Consider the following 15,148-nt stretch of genomic DNA (forward strand, 5'->3'; position numbering starts at 1 on the left):
CTCATCTCTTCTACTTCCATTAAAGTTTCCCCACCAAGTGTATACTTTGCATCCCATCATTGTTTACCAAATCTCAAAACCTTACACTTTGCAACATTGAACATTATTAATGATTAGTTATGTAATTAATGTTCATTAACAATAATTAATACTCAATAACCAGCTAATAATGGCATATTCATGATAATCTGCAGTGATATTGCTGATTAACCATTTTTGTAGTTTAATGGAATAAAGACAGTACTAGGAATGAATTAGAGATTTAATGATCCCAATATTTCATATTCTTCACACAGATATAACTGATGATAATATAAGAATTATAACATGTGTACAAACACAAAATAACACTACGAAATTAACAGATTAGACTGAAAGCCTAAAATGCAGACAGACATATCCTCTGCAGGTGCCAGGTGATTGTGGGTCCCATATCTTGGGTAAATTTTTCAAAGAGCATGTTTGTTTTTACAATTTGCTGTTGAAGCCAGAAAAGTCTTTTATGCTTGTACTTGTTACAGTGAATCATGGTAGTTTTCCTTCATTTAAGTCCATACAGTTTATTCAAGGCATGATCTTCTAGACATGACTGGTCATAATTGTGTAAGCCTTATGTTCTTCCAGAAGAATGATGGTCATCAATCTTTCTCCCCACTAAGCTAGCATTTATAGCATTGTCATCATTTATAGCAGTGTCATCATCTGCGTATAATGCAGTGATTGTTCAACTTAGGTTTTGAGGGAAATCAGCTATGTAGATAGAAAATCGCATCTGGGCCAGAAGAGTCCTGCGCCACACCTGCTAAGATCTTGCGTCTGGCTGATACAATTTCATTTATTTTGATATATCGATATCCGACTTTGTTGCTCCAGGAACGGAGAATGAAAGTAGGAAGACGAGTAGTATGATAGGAGAGAATGAGAAAATAATGGTTGATAGTGTGGAAGGTGTGAGTGACTGTGGAAGTTTAGGAGATGGTTTTGTTTGGGAGAGTGAATTTAGATTAAGAGTGACTGAACTGCAGCGGGAGATAGATGAGTTGAAAGAGGAGGTGGAATGTCTAGTGAATGAGAGCAGAAGTATGAAAGATAAGATTAGGAGAATGGAAGAGATGAATGCAAGGCGAATCAGAGTAGGAGAGAGAGAGAATTTAAGGAGTATGAGTGAGAGGTATGGGGGTGCTAGAAGAGGAGAGATTGGAAACAGTAGAAGAGAAGGAATGAGAGAGAGGTATGGGAATGCTAGCAGACGAGAGGATGAAAACAGTAGGAGAGACGGAATGAGAGAGAGATATGGAAGTGCTAGAAGAGGAGAGAATGGAAACGGTAGGAGAGATGGAATGAGAGAGAGGTATGGGAATGCTAGAAGACGAGCGGATGGAAACACTAGTAGGAGAGACAGAATGAGAGAGGGATATGGAAGTGCTAGAAGTGGAGAAAATGGAAACAGTAGGAGAGAGGGAATGAGAGAGATGTATGGGAGTGCTAGAAGAGGAGAGAATGGAAACAGTAGAAGAGAGAGGTATGGGAATGAAAGAAGAGGAGAGAATGGAAACAATAGGAGCGATGGAATGGTAAGAGGTATAATGTATGGTGACTCAATGATCCGTGGTGTTCAGGATAGGATGCGTGAGGAGTGTTTGCCAGGAGGAACAATAGAAAGGGTCGCTATGGCAATTAAGAGAAGTGAAAGGGTGGATGAGATGATTGTGATGGTAGGAACGAATGACTTGAGTGGTAATGTAAGTCGGGCAGCGAGAGATATGAGATTTTTGCTTGAGACTGTACGGAAGAAGACAGAGAGAGGAAAAATAGTGTGCGTGTTGCCTAGGTATGATAATGATGAGCTGAGCAGAAGAGCGGTGATATTGAATGGCATAATAGCGAGAATGTGTGACAAGAGAGGACTGGTATATGTGGATGCTTGGAGTGCGTTTGAGGAAAGAGAGGAGTTGTTTGCGAGAGACCGTTTGCATTTGAATGAGGAAGGACGTAGGCATCTGGAGAGATTGCTGTTCTGAACGAGTCAGTGTGTCCCAGGGAGGATGATAGCAGGGGTGGCCTCTTGTGGGAATGGATACTTGGGAGAAGGGAGACAATGTCAGGTAAGACTGAGCCCAGTGGAGTCTAGAAGGGATAATGCTGGGTATAGAAACAATGGCATTTATATGCTGTATACTAATGCCAGGAGTATCCGGAATAAGGGAGAGGAATTGGTGGCGCAGATAGCATCAGCCTGGCCAAAAATTATTGCGATCACTGAGACGTGGTTGACAGAATTGGATATAAAAACAGGAATAGAAGTCACTGGGTATAGCATTTTTCGCCAGGATAGGAGGGGAAAGCGTGGTGGTGGGGTGCTGCTTATGATAAGTGATGACCTATGTCCTCTAAGAGTGGAAAATTTGGAAGGTAGTGAGACAAATGATTTTGAGAGCGTATGGTGTGAGGTAGAGGTAGGCAAGACAGGATATTTAGTGGGGTGTTGCTACAGACCCAGGAGCACAGAGGATGGGGACCAGGAGATGTTTAGACAGCTAAGTTTGGCAAGTGCAAGAAGAATGATTGTTATGGGAGATTTTAACTTCAGTAGTATAAATTGGAGAGAGGAAGATGCATGTAACAATAGGGGAATGGAATTTCTAGAATTCTTGAGGGACAAATGTCTTAGGCAACATGTAACAGAGGGAACAAGAGGTTCAAAAATTTTGGATTTGGTTATAGCATCAGAAGAGTTGATAATAACTGAGTTGACGTCTCTCCCACCAGTTGGAGAGAGTGACCATATGGTTTTGACTTGGAAAATGAATAGACATGCAGGAGTATCAAAGAGACGGGAACTTATGTGGAATTATAAGGCAGGTGATTATAATAGTCTTAGACGTCAACTTCGGGAAGTTTCATGGAGGGAGGAATTGGAAGGCCGGGATATCACCAGTGCGTGGGAAATTGTGAAAGAATATTTGTTATCAGCAATGGTAAGTTGTATACCACGAGTGAAGAAGAGGGCGCAATTTGGAGTAAAGTGGATGACAAACAATATTAAACAGGAATTGCATGCGAAAAAGAGGCTATGGAAGAGATATAAGGAGACAGGTGAAGAGATGCATGAGGAATATAAGACACAGGCCAGAAGAGTGACTCGTGTGGTAAGGAAAGCGAAACTGGAATATGAGAGGAGATTGGCCCTAAGATCCAAAGAAAATCCTAGGGAATTTTTTAGCTATGTGGCCAGTAGGAGGAGAAATGACTGTGGAAGAATGATATTGTGGGATAAAAATGGGAATAGAGTGACTGATGCAGAGGACATAGTGGAATTGTTCAATGAACACTTTATTGGAGTATTTCATCCTAGAGGAGTCAGTTTTAATGCTAGAGGGATAGGACTGGTACGAGGTCTGGAGGTACAGGAGGAGAGTGTGTTTCAGATACTGAGTACTCTGGATGTCAGTAAAGCTGTGGGACTGGATGGTATTTCGCCACGAGTTTTGAGAGAATGTGCTAGGGAATTGACAATACCTTTAACGTGGCTTTTCAATGAAAGTCTGGCTTTGGCAAAGGTGCCCAGGGAATGGAAGGAAGGTAAGATAGTGCCATTGCATAAGGGTGGTAACAGACTGGAAGTGTCTAATTATAGGCCAGTCTGTGTGTCATCAGTAGTTGTTAAGATCTTGGAGAAAGTAGTGAGGGACCGTGTACAGCATTGGGCAGATGAGGGTAATGTTATCTGTGAGAATCAACATGGATTTGTGAAAGGACGCTCTTGTTTTAGCAATATGCTAGCCTTTTATAATAAAGTTACAAGAGCATTAGATGAGGGAAAGGCATATACTGCAATTTTCTTAGACTTAGCGAAGGCATTTGACAGGGTGCCACATGATAAGCTGATATTTAAGTTGCAGCACATGGGTCTGGATGTCAGATTGGTCAACTGGATTCAGGATTGGCTGTCTGATAGGTATCAGAGAGTTGTGTATGGTGGAGCAGTTTCCAGGAGGCAGAGGGTTACAAGTGGGGTCCCACAGGGCTCAGTACTAGGACCTATATTGTTTAACCTTTATATCAATGACATAGCCAGTGGATTGCAGGGGGATATTCAGTTGTTTGCGGATGATGCGAAGCTTGGAAGGATTATTAGTAATAGTGCAGATGTGGTAGCCCTGCAAGAGGATTTAAATAAGCTAGATAGATGGGCAAATGAATGGGGGTGTCAGTTTAATGCAGCAAAATGTAAGGTCTTGAGGTTTGGGAAACATCGATGGGATGCTGCATACTCTATGGGAGGAGTTATACTGGAGGAAGTAGGGGAGACAAGAGATCTGGGGTTGATGATTGATAGAAACCTGAAGTTTAGGGGACATATTGCAAAGGTGGTGAAGGTAACACAGAGGATTGCTGCTATTATGAGAAGGACACTGACCTGCAGAGATAAGAGGGTTATCATTCCGTTGTATAAGTCTCTGATCAGACCACACTTGGACTATTGTTCTCAGATTTGGTCCCCAGGATTTGAAGGGGATAAATTAACCGTGGAAAGGATACAAAGACGGATGACAAAGATGGTTTCAGGGCTGTACAAGGATAGTTATGAGGATCGGCTTAGAGAATGTGGACTGCAGAGTTTGGTGGATAGAAGAAGGAGAGGTGATATGATTGAGACTTTTAAACTGTTGAGAGGTGGTTACAGGGTTGACACTGGGGAGTTCTTTCGCTTGGTTGATCAGCGGGAAGGAGTGATGACAAGAGGCCATCCCTGGAAGTTACGAAAGGAAACTGTGAGCAAGAGGGTAAGGAGTGGTTTCTTTGTGTGGAGGGTGGTTGAGCCGTGGAATGCATTGCCTGATGGAGTGGTGGGAGCGAGAACGGTCAGTGGGTTTAAGGAGTGGTATGATAAACTTTGTGTTTCTCAGGGGGGGACTTCCCCTCGATGAGTCTTGACAGACTTTATGTCTTAGAAAGGACCTCCCTCGATGAGTCTTTTGACTCCTTGGAGGCCTGAATAATAATAATAATAATAATAATTTACATGGAATATTCAGAAAATCATGCTCTTGAAACTCTCATTCTTAAATTATCTATCCATCTAAGATACACTAATGTATTCTCCATTTATCTTTTCCCTCTTCATGTCTCAGACACATTATGCATACCTCCTTCACCTCAACAACCAGTACCCTGTAATATCCACATTTACTGTAGAAGTGGAAAATAAATAGTCTAACTTTTCTAGATGCTTTACTGCCAAACTTTAATTCTTAGACTAGCTACCCAAAAGCCATGGCTACCTACCAGCACCCCCTCTTAGGACCCTAGGCTTTCAGTCTAATCTTTTGTATGTATTTGTACATTATATTTAAACTTAAACTTCATTTAAGTCTCTTCTCCGTCTTATGGTTAATTGTTTCTTGTGACCGCAGTGAATTACTCGATATCCAACCTGTGTTCTCTCCCTTCCATCTAATGAAAAATTTCATCAGGCGATATCCTATAACATCCATTCAAATGTTTATAGACCTCTATCATATCACTCCTGTTTACCATGGTCTACAGTTCACATATTCTCAATCTGTCATAAATCACATTCCATAATCTTGATATCTTAGTTACTTTACTTTGCACCCTTTCTGCCGCTTCTTTATTCCCTCCAAGCCAAGGATACCAAATTTGTACATAATAGTGCTAGGTGCAGCAGTCTTATTAAGGCCATGTAAGGATAAGTAAGTCATTTTGCTTGTAAACAAGCAAAATGACTTACTTATCCTTACATGGCAATGTTTGTCTCAACATTGCTATTATCCTCTGAGTTGTATTTGTTAATGTGACCTTTTAACACCAAATTCCTATTCATAACTACCAAGATTCCTTGGTAGTTATGATGATAGATAACCTATCAAGATTGAACAACAATGATTGATCTTTTGGGTATACCACTGGTACATTAAATCTGACAAAATCACACATCCACTATACTACTTTCTGCTACCTGTCCATCCACTTATCCAAGTCAACAGTTTATGTTTCAAGCCTATATTCCTCAGTTTATGCAACAGCTTTTTATGGTATTCTTTCAAATACCACATAAAAGTGAACTTATATCAACGTGAGCACTCAGAACTTTAGCAAAGTACAACAGTATATGTATGTACGTATGTATCCATTCCATTCCTTTTATTCAACTCATTCATAACATTGTTATAAAATATGAGCAAATTGCTAAAGCATGACTTCCATTTAGTAAACCATGCTGTTCCTTGCAGAGTATAGCTTGTCTGTCAACCCATTTTTGTATGCATTCTTCATCACCACCAATTTAGAGGTACTCATAGGGTGGTAGTTAGAAATATTGGTTTTTGCCCCACCCTTGTACAATAAAACTATTATACATTCTTTCCATTTTGGAAGTTTATTTTGCACTTGGTTAGACTATAATAAATTTAGTTTAATCCTTTATCCAAGTGTAAGCAAACAAAGTTTGCACCTGAAAATATCTTCAGGACTGAGATAAGGTGATACATCCCTTGGCAACTCGTAGCAAAGGTGGACAAGCTCTCATCACTCCTTGTCTCAGTATCTCCCATAATGCAAAGCACATCTCCTTGCAGACATGTATAATGCTATTCATTAAGGGAAGGGTCACTACCCAGACCGGTTTCGACCTTCATCAGTGGGAGGCAGACCCAGAGTGGTGATACTAAGGCAGAAGCAATGGAGAGGTCATATTTACCTATACGAGTTGCCAACCGGTGTACCACCGTATTATTAAATTACTCTGGATTTAGAGAAAGATGTTGGAAGTTTATTTTGCAGTTGGTATAAGGCAGAAGCATTGACCTCTCCATTGCTTCTGCCTTAGTATTACCACTCTGGGTCTCCCTCCCACTGATGTGATCTCAATAAAGGTCGAAACTGGTCTGGATAGTGGCCCTTCCCTTAATGCATAGCATTATACATGTCCGCAAGGAGATGTGCTTTGCATTATGGGAGATACTGAGACAAGGAGTGACGACAGCTTGGTCCACCTTTGCTACGAGTTGCCAAGGGATGTACTACCTTACCTCAGTCCTGAAGATATTTTCAGGGGCAAACTTTGTTTGCTTACACTTGGATAAAGGATTAAACTAAATTTATTATATTCTTTCCATTCCTGTGTAACTTTTCTGAGTTGAGACTCAAGTTATACAAACATGTCAAGGCCTTACATATTTGGTAAAAAACATTCTTTTAGTATGCATGCTGATATTCCATCTATTCCTTTTACTGAATTCTTATCCATATTATGCAATATCTTCAATCTCATGCATCTCTATTTCATCATCAAATGTAGTAGTACTGTGCACCATGTTGCATACCCCTGGTTGATATATCTTAGGAAGGTGAGCACTCATTAATTGAACAATCTCATCACCTTCTGACATATGAGTACCATCTGCATTAAGTAATGGTTATTCTTCGACATCCATTTTTTTCTTTTATTTGCAGCATGATGATGACATTCTTTTGGACTTCTTTTAGCCTGCACAGCCAATTTCATTTTGTACTCTGATTTAACATTCTGCTCAATAGTTATAACTTTTCTGGCCTGCACTTTATATATTTCATAACTCCTCTCACTTGTATTCTCATGATAATCCTTTCACATCATCTTCTTCTTATGGATGTCTTGTTTAGTAAGGTTGCATTATCTTTGAACTCTAGGGATACATTCAGATACTGCATCAGTTAAGCACTTTTTAAAGATTACCATGCATTGTTTCCCATTCTTCTGAGTTGGTCATAATTTTCTGCTTTGTAGTTCAGTATGCAACCTCTCCTAATTAGAACATCCATATAGTTAGCTACTACAAAGAAAAGTATGGCATGATTATTGTCACCAACTGGTGGTAAAATAGCCACATTTTTAACCAAGACCCTTCCTCATGCTGTGAGCAAATCTAACACTCTTTGATCTGAGTCTCTTATGCAATAAATGTCTTGCAACAACTTGGTAAATTCTTCTTCATTCTTATCATGAGATTTCTGTTTGCTCAATCAATGTTTGGGTAATTTAACTCACCCATAATGATTACTTGTTTAGTACTCATCAGGGAAATTTGGCAGTGTGTTTCATTGTCTCCAGCAGCTGAAATGCCAGATCTGAAGCAACAGCACACCATGTATTTCATCCGGTTAGCCTCCACTTTACACCACATAGCCTCAAACTCACTGCTACATATAACAGTATTACCATTATTGCTTTCATGGGTTTCCACCCTAAATCGACACAAGTAGCAGAACTCCCTCTCCTATCTCTTTGGTCAATCCTAAGAATATTATACCCTTCATACTTCATCCTGGTTATAACATCTGAGAGCCAGGTTTCATTAGTGCCAAGAATCTCAGACCACAGTGTATTCACCAACAATGAACACAACCCATTTGTTCTTGTTTCTGGCATTTGGTTACATAACTAACAAATAACCACCTAACTTATATATATATATATAAGTATATATATATAAAATTAAATCTGCAGTCTGCTTGTCCCATTTATTATTATTATTATTACGGGCAACTCCAGGGAGTCATTAGACTCATTGAGGGAGGCCCCAAATCATATTCATCACAACTATTCGACATTCATACAGTATCTATCATACCTCGCCTTAAACTCATTCACTGTCACAGCATCGACCACAGACTCTGGGAGCGCATTCCACTCATTCACCACTCTAAAAGTAAAGAACCCAGCTCTAACACCTTTACTAACCACACTTTTGCCCAGTTTCCATGGATGTCCCCTAGTCCTCCCACAACCAGCCCTATTCTCAAAAATATCTTCTGAATTAATTTTATAGAAACCCTTCAGTAATTTGAATGTCTCAATCATATCTCCCCTCTTCTGCCTATCAACCAATTTTTGCAACCCAAAAATCCTCAACCTGTTCTCATAAGGTTCATTCCACAGACCTGCTATCATCTTGGTCGCTCACCTCTGGATATTCTCCACCTCCTCCCCATCAAGAAGAAACCTAGGTGACCAAATCTGGGCACAGTAATCGAGATGGGGTCTTATCAAGGCTCGATACAGAGGAACAATAACCTGCTTGTCAACGTATTCTTCGGCAACCAAGTGATTTGATGAGCTGATTTCGCCACTTTTGCAATGTGCCCCCTAAACTTCATCTCCTTATCCACCAGCACTCCTAAATCTCGTGCCTCATCAATTTCCTGGAGTACAGTTCCACCAGTGTAGTAAACTGCTGCTAATCTTTTCACCCCAAAATGTATAACCTTACATTTTGCCACATTAAATTGACATCCATTCTCCTTAGCCCAGACCTCCAATCTATCCAAATCATCTTGCAAAATTTTGACGTCATCTGCATTCACTATTGCCCTACCCAACTTTGCATCATCCGCAAACAAATGAACTGTTCCTCTCAGATCCTTTCCTATATCATTAATGAACAAATTAAATAGCAGTGGTCCAAGAACAGATCCTTGTGGCACACCGATAGTCACAGGCCATCTTGTGGACTCTACACCTGAATAAACCACTCTCTGATATCTCTCTGTCAACCACCCTCCTATCCATCTCACCAACCCTATATCCATCCCCATATGCTGCAATTTACTGATTAGAATTCCATGTGGTATCCTGTCAAAGGCCTTAGCAAGGTCCAGTAGCATCACTGTAAACCCATTACCCTTATCCAGTTCAGCCATCACTGTGTTATAATACGTGAGCAAGTTACTGAGGCATGACCTACCCTTCACAAAACCATGCTGTCCCCGATACAGTATCCCATTTTCATCTATCCAATCTTGTATTTTCCTCTTGACTATTTTCTCCAAGACCTTGATAATGATTCCTGTTATGCTGATTGGCCGGTAATTTTCAACAGCAGCGTTGGAACCACCTGTATGCAGCAGAAATATTTTCCCCTCTTTCCACCTCCTTGGGACTGACCCAGACCCAAGGCTCAAATTAAACAAAATGGTTAAGGGCACTGACAATTCTTTAGCCGCTTCACGTACGACACGAGCTGGTATACCATCCAATCCCACAGATGTATTGACATTGAGGTTCTGTAATAGACTAGTTACCTCTACTTCATTCATCACAATTCCAGTATAAGCTGTTGGTTCTTCCATTCCTGCAATGTCACCACCTGGATGATATACTTTTGCAAAGTGCTCGCTCAGTAATTCCACTATATCGACTGATTCGGTTACCTCCATACCCTCAGCATTTTTTAAGATCATTCTACCATGAACATATTTTCTTTTACTTGCAACATATTGAAAAAACTGTTTGGGATTCTCTTTAGCCTGCATGGCCAATTTTCTTTCATAATCCGCTTTTGCTTTTCTTACCACCCTCGTTACCATCCTGGCCTGAGCTTTATACTGTTCCTGTGCCTGCTGGTCACCTTTCTCCTTAAATTCCCTCCACAATTGTTTCTTTTTTTGCAGCTCAAGCTTAATAGTGTTGTTCATCCATTTAACTCCTACTTGATTTATTATTCGGACTCTTGGTTTACAGTCAACCATTGCCTCCTGCAAACACTTCTTAACCACCTCCCATGCACTATCAACATCCAGCCCTTGCAGTTTTACATGCCATGGCACTGAGCCAAGCACACACCTAAGCTTGTCATACTTATCAGCTGGTAATTCCACATGTACCCTGTCTTAATTGTAAATTCCACTCCTTTAGCCACCTCCCAAGTCATGACCTTATGGTCACTCTCGCCAATTGGTGGCAACATGGTCATGTTCGTTACAGCCACATTCTCAGTTGCAATTACTAGGTCACGCACTCTCTCCCTCGTGGTATTTTCCACTAAATGCTGCCGCAGATAGTTGTCCCTTAATAACCGCATAAAATCCAATTCCTTCCTCCCATGTGCCCTCTCCTCTTTCCAGTCAATGTTACCATAGTTGAAATCACCCATAATAATTACTCTCCCTTCCACTCATTTCTTCTATTTGCCTATGCATACTATCCACACCATCTATTCCATCACCTGCTCTATAGCAGCACCCAATTGTATATTTTGTTCTGCTAGATTCTATCTCACACCAAACAGCCTCAGACGTGCTCTTTTCTCTATGCTGCAGTTCAACTTCTATACTCCTTGGCTGCAACTCATCAGCTATCATCAATAACACTCCCCCCCCTTTTTTATTCACCCTGTCACTCCTGAACATGCTATACCCGTCGCATTCAACCCCACTAGCTTTATCATCTTCTGTCAGCCATGTTTCATTAATACCAACAACCTGTGGCCTGGAAGTGCCAAACAAGGCCAAAAACTCTTCCTTCTTGTTCCTAATATTCCTGGCATTAGTGTACATGAATTGCAGAAGCCCATTTGTCCTATCCCTACTTTGATGCCTTATACTAACTATCCCATTCTGATTTGTTGTCCTTCGTACTCGCTCGGGCATAATATACTCATTCATACACTCAACTGCCTCCCTAAAGTTTGCATATCTACCTCCCCCTCTTAATAAATCTAGTTTCCCTGAGTCCGTACATCTACTTCCACATCATTCATCAACACTTTTTCAAGCCTCCGTACACCAACTCCATTCAAATGTAACCTATCCATCTTATATAAGTCCTTTCGCCCATCGAACTCATTCCACACATCCACAAATTCCACACCACTCTCCATGCATAACCCACGCATAAAGTCATTGGCAATTATGGCCCTCCTTCTAAATACTTCACTGTCATACTGCGGTAAAATACTCACCATCTCTCACTCTTCTCTTTTGCTACCTCAAGTAATTCTCTCACATCCTCTATCATTTCCGTTTTGTCCTCTTTCAAATCATTTGTTCCTGCCACGATTATCATCTCTTTCACCCTCTGTTTTTGCACTCAAATAGATTCGCTGACGTCCTTTATGTTCGCACCCGGCTGGTACGACTTCGTCAAACTCTCAACTATCACACCTGTTAATAGTGAATCCCCATACAGCACTCGCTACTTCATTTTATTGACGTTTACGAACATTCTATTATTTGTCGTCACAGACTTTCACCAGTTATTAGTGGGTACGTTCAGCACACATTTTTCCATATGCTCCAGTTGCCTTTTTGCTCTGTGTATCGCTCCGTTCAAAAGTGCAATTTCACTACTCGCATTTATCTCGCCATTTTCATTATCAATCAAATCATCCATTCGTTCTGTATTTCTACCTTCATTTACACTTTCAACGACGCTCTCACACCTATCTGGCACTACCACGCAATTCTCTATCACACCGCCATTTTCTCCATTCTGACTATCGTTAACGATATCGCTCTTGCCACCCGAAACACGCTTGAGATCCTCATTCTCCTTGCACTTTCCCCACTATCACCCTTTAACCAGACTCCCACCGCTCTTCGCAAAGCATACATCTCACAGGCAGCACACTGCATAAATTCATTTACATCAAAACTCTTAAACAAACATGGCAACCTCTCCGCCATTTTTTTCTTTATCGGTGCCATATGTACGCTATCTTATCTTAAAAATAATACTTAAAATAACATAAACACACAAAAATTGCACAGACACACCAAGAAACAAAAAGCAAACAATACTACTTAAAATTCTAGTAAAATTGCCAATGTTAACACAAAATACTACTAATCTTTTCAGGAGCTCTTGACAAGCCGATGATCAAATCAGTGTGACACCAAGCGATTTATTCCACTGCTGAATTTGCACAACTTTCTTTTTTTTCTCCCCAGATAAACTCAAAAGGTCCAAACCCAAAGTGTACATGTCAACTGCTTTTCCAAATACATAACCATGCACCACTGTAGAGTCCAAAGATTAATCACAGGAGACTTGAACTATCTACGCTATCTAATATATCTCTTCTTAAACCAATCAACAAAAAAAAGTGCACTCACAACATCTTTTGGATTCTAACAACTTACTCTGGCAACCCATTCCATTCATTCACAACTCTCCAAGTGAAAAATTTAGTCCTCATATCCTTACTAACCACATTTATACTCAACTTCCAGGGATTACCTCTTGTTCTGCCAATGCACCCTTCCCCCCTCCCAGCCAAGTGGTGAATTTCTCCTGCAACAATCCTATAACAATTTCTAAGTAACTTAAATGATCTATCATATCTTCTCTTTTTCACCTATCGACTAATTTCTGCAGTCCACACACACCCTAAGTCCATGCTCATAGGGAGCATTCCACCAACCACTCAACATCTTGGTCGCTTGCCTCTGAATACTCTCCACTACTTCTTCATCCCCAAGAAACCAGAAGACCAGACCTGAGCACAGCAATCCAGCTGTGGAAATATCAGGGCCTTATAAAGAGGAATAGCAAGTTTCTTATCTCTACTTGTTAGTGAGTTCTTCAATAGCCAAGTAATCCTGTGATCTGCCTTAGCAATATGCCATCTAAACTTCAACTCTCCATCCACCACCATTCCTAAATCCCAAGTTTCACTTATTTCCTGGAGTACAATTCTATCAATGTGGTATACAGTTTGTAAGCTATTTATTCCAAAATGCATAACTTTACCTTTCTCCACATTAAAGACAACCATTATTCCCATACTGACAGCCTATTTAAATCATCCTGCAAGCTCTCCACATCACCTTGATTACCTATTACTTTACCTAATTTTGCATAATCAGCAAACAGTTGAATTTCCTTTCAGGTTATTTCCTAACACTTGGGAAGTGATATAGGAAAAATCATTTTCTATATCGTTATAGAAATTATAGACCTGGATTCTACTCCTCTGTATACCACTTTCTGATATCTGTCCGGCAGCCACCTTCTTATGCATATGACCAGTGTCATATCTATCCCCATTTGTTTCAGTTTGCATAACAGAGTTCCATGTGGTATTTGGTCACATGCCTTTACAGAATCCAGCAGAATCATCATGTAGTCATTTCCTTTATCCAACTCACTTTATATAAAAAGTTAGTAAATTGCTAAGGCATGACGCCCCTCATAGAGTATCATATTTTTATAAATCCAGTCTTGAATTCTCCTTTTAGCCCATTTTTCTAAGTACTGTTACCAAAAGTACCTTTACAAGGCCCTGATAAGACTTCACTTGGACTATTGTGCGCAGGTCTGGTCTCTGTTGTGATTCTGATATATATATGCTCTCCAATATAAAGGAAAGTGTTTAAAATGATATTAGGATTATGGAATACTGATTATGAAGAGAGGTTTCAGAATTTGCAGACTGCAGACACTAGCCAAACAGGAGAAAGGGGGTGATATGATTGAGACTTGCAAACTTCTGAAAGGGTCATACAAGATTTCAGTTGATGGTATTTTTCAATTTATGGAGGATGGGGAAAGGAGAGGAGGGCATCCTTGGAAGCTGAGAATGTAGACTGCTAAAAAAAAGGGGAGGGGAGGGCTAGATTTTTCTCTCAGAGGGTGGTGCATGATTGGATGTTGTGAGTGCAAGCAGTGTGAATGAATTCAAGAATAAGTATGATAGCTGGAGTGTGTAGTATGCGGTCTCCCTCAATGAGTCTCTGACTCCCTGGGGTCTCGCTTAATAATAATAATAATAAAAAATACTGAGATACTGATTGGTCTATAATTCGCTACTGCAGTCTTTGAACCATCCTTATGCATAGCAGTCCTGTCCTCTTTTCAACCCCTTGGAACTCTTATCAGATCTGAGACTTAAAGAGCATAGTCAGAAGCATTGCCAGTTCTGTTGCACATTCTCGTAAAACACAAGCTGATATCTTATCTAATACACAGCCATTTTTATATTAATATTCTTCAATATCCTAAGAAACTCCAATTCATCCACCTCTGTTCTCATATAAGTCTCTATCACATATGTGATAGAGACTTATGTGAGATATTCAGTAACTCAACTATTTTATCTGCTTCTGTTGCTTCATGACCATCCTCATTAAGATTAGTCATTCTTCTTTTTATTTTGCTACATAGTAAAAGAACTGTTTGGGATTTCATTTGGCCTGCTTGGCTAGTTTCATCTCATAATCCGATTTTTCCTAGCTTACCATACTGGTCACCTTTCTTACCTGACCATTTTTAAGTATTAACCAGGCCAGCCTGGTTGGCCAAGTGGTTAGCATATTGCTCTCCAAAGAAAAGGCTGCGGGTTCGAATCCCACTATAGGCATATGT

The 15,148-nt window shown here is 40.2% G+C and overlaps 1 protein-coding gene across 1 annotated transcript in view; it reads right to left on the bottom strand.

Moving 5' to 3' along the window:
• The window catches only part of LOC150096673 (twitchin-like), a 2,440,784-nt gene that overhangs the window by 28,814 nt on the left and 2,396,822 nt on the right, over positions 1 to 15,148 (bottom strand). The window lies entirely within an intron of this gene.

The sequence above is a fragment of the Typopeltis vanoorti genome, chromosome 18, assembly GCF_054136105.1.
Source record: "Typopeltis vanoorti isolate ZY-2024b chromosome 18, IOZ_Tvanoo_1.0, whole genome shotgun sequence".
In the NCBI taxonomy this organism is placed as follows: Eukaryota; Metazoa; Arthropoda; class Arachnida; order Uropygi; family Thelyphonidae; genus Typopeltis; species Typopeltis vanoorti.